Source organism: Macaca fascicularis, chromosome 7 (assembly GCF_037993035.2).
Source record: "Macaca fascicularis isolate 582-1 chromosome 7, T2T-MFA8v1.1".
NCBI classification, from domain to species: domain Eukaryota; kingdom Metazoa; phylum Chordata; class Mammalia; order Primates; family Cercopithecidae; genus Macaca; species Macaca fascicularis.
This window is the reverse complement of record NC_088381.1, coordinates 149,225,566-149,227,698: the sequence shown is the minus strand read 5'-3', so window position 1 is coordinate 149,227,698 and position 2,133 is coordinate 149,225,566. Positions and strand designations below refer to the sequence as shown.

The window sequence follows — 2,133 nt, the reverse complement described above, 5'->3', positions numbered from 1 at the left end:
CAAAGCAACCGGAAACATTTTATTGTAAAATACAATCATGTACAAGGGAGAACTCAGACCAGGTCAGTGGCCTCCTGCTTTCAAGAGATATCTGTCATTAGCAGAACACGGAGAAGAGTCTAGCCTAGTCAGTACCAGATCACATAATATCAGGTACGCAAAAGAGATACTAGCCAAATAAGAGCATAATATTAAGCTGGATATTCTGGAGACTATTCTCCTTCCCACTATTCTTCTATCCTTACCTGTCCAGAGTCCCCTTGAACAAGTTGTGAGAACTAATTACCTAGGTTCCCCATTGTCACAAGGCTTTGATCTTCTAGGGTCCCCTTTTCCTTTAATATCCCAGGATAATAACTATCTGAGTAGCTGACTGAAGCCAGGCATGCACCCCAGTGTTCCTCAGGATTTGGGTAGGGCAAGTTGAGGGCCAGAGGAAGTAAAGATGAGAGTTTAAATGTCCCCAGTGTTATTTGTCCCTTCTCTTTCCAAACTCCTCTCATCTCCTCCTTGATTTCCTCCAACTATCACCTCTCTCTTCCTTGATCTGGGGCAGATTTCACTCTTCCCCAGATTTAATAATATTAGCTAACATTTACATAACGCATACACTCCGGGGCAGCCACTGGCACTAAGTATTTAAGGCATATTATTTAGTAAACGTAGCTCCCTCTCCATTCTGCAAGGCACTAATAATTCAAGGCTGTGGGTATAACAGATACTTACTGAAGATTAGCAATCACTGATGAAAATCTACAGCACAAAAATAAGAATGAATTTTAAACTGATTATCATGGTTTGCACCAATTGCTGACGGCTACACCCAACGCGAGCCTCGCGGATCTTTGGGCAGCACATTTGCTGCTCCTCTGCTCCAGGATGATCGGCCAGAAGACCCAGAGACCCTCTACTTCTTCTCCTAAGCCTCACCAGGGAGCGACATTCCCACAGTCCCAAGCCAGGCATGCGGCCCTCACCACTGAGCCGGGAACAGTTCCACATCCAGACAATTAAGGCCGCGGCGCTACTCAGGCTCGCGGCCCACACCATGCCTGTGGTCTTTGGTGAGAGCTGGAAGAAACACCTCAATGGAGAGTTCGGAAAACTGTATTCTATAAAACGAATGGGATTTGTTGCAGAAGAAAGAAAACATTACACTGTTTATCCTCCCCAACACTAAGTCTTCACCTGGACCCAGATATGTGACATAGGAGGTGTTAAGGTTGTCATCCTGGGATAGGACCCATATCACAGACCCCATCAAGCCCACGATGCTGCTTTAGTGTCTAAAGACCTGTGCGACCTCTGCCTAGTTTGGAAAACATTTATGAAGAGCTGCCTACAGACAGATGGTTTGGATCATCCTGGCCATGCAGATTTATCTGGGTGGGCCAAAAAAGGTGTTCTATTCCCTGTCTTCACTGTGCAGACCCATCAAGCCAATTCTCCTAAGAGAGGCTGGGAGCATTTGCCAATGCAGTTGTGTCCTGGCTAAATCCAAACTAAATGGCCTTGTCTTCTTGCTGTGGGCTCTTATACTCAGGAGGAGGGCAGTGCCATTGATAGGAGGTGGCACTATGTACTGCGGGTGGCTTCTCTCTTCTGGTTGTTGGTGTATAGAGAGTTCTTTGGATGCAGACACTTATTCCAGGACCAATGAGCTGCTGCAGAAGTCCAGCAAGAAGTTCACAGACTAGAAGGAGCTGTGATCCTCAACTAAGGGGTGGTCTGTCTCCACTCGTGGTTTTTGAGAAGCTGCTGTTAAAGTATTTGTCATTTACGAAGTCGAATTGAACATTTCTGAATTAACCCGTAAGTACTTTGCATAAGGGGGCAAAGCTTCCATTAAAGCAGCCGTGAAGCAGGCTGCCCAGGAATGGCAGCTTCAGCCAGCCCGACACAGCAAAGGCGCCTCTGTGACCAAATGTCTTTCTCTGCAACATGGCTTCAGCCCAAAATACGCAAACTTCTCAGAAGACAGGTGAGGTCAAATATTCACTTGGCTCTCTTTACCACCTTTAGTTTTATGTTTAAGCGGGGAGATTGCACTTGTTGGTACAGCCCTAGTATTGTACCTGCTGCTACTAGGTTTTGCCTGGTTAGACTTCCAGTTACAAGGTGTTGGGGTGCTTT

At 46.2% G+C, this 2,133-nt stretch overlaps 1 pseudogene; it reads left to right on the top strand.

Moving 5' to 3' along the window:
* The first annotated feature begins 818 nt into the window (after positions 1 to 818).
* LOC102129373 (uracil-DNA glycosylase pseudogene) lies at positions 819 to 1,805 on the top strand (annotated as a pseudogene).
* The last annotated feature ends 328 nt before the right edge of the window (positions 1,806 to 2,133 follow it).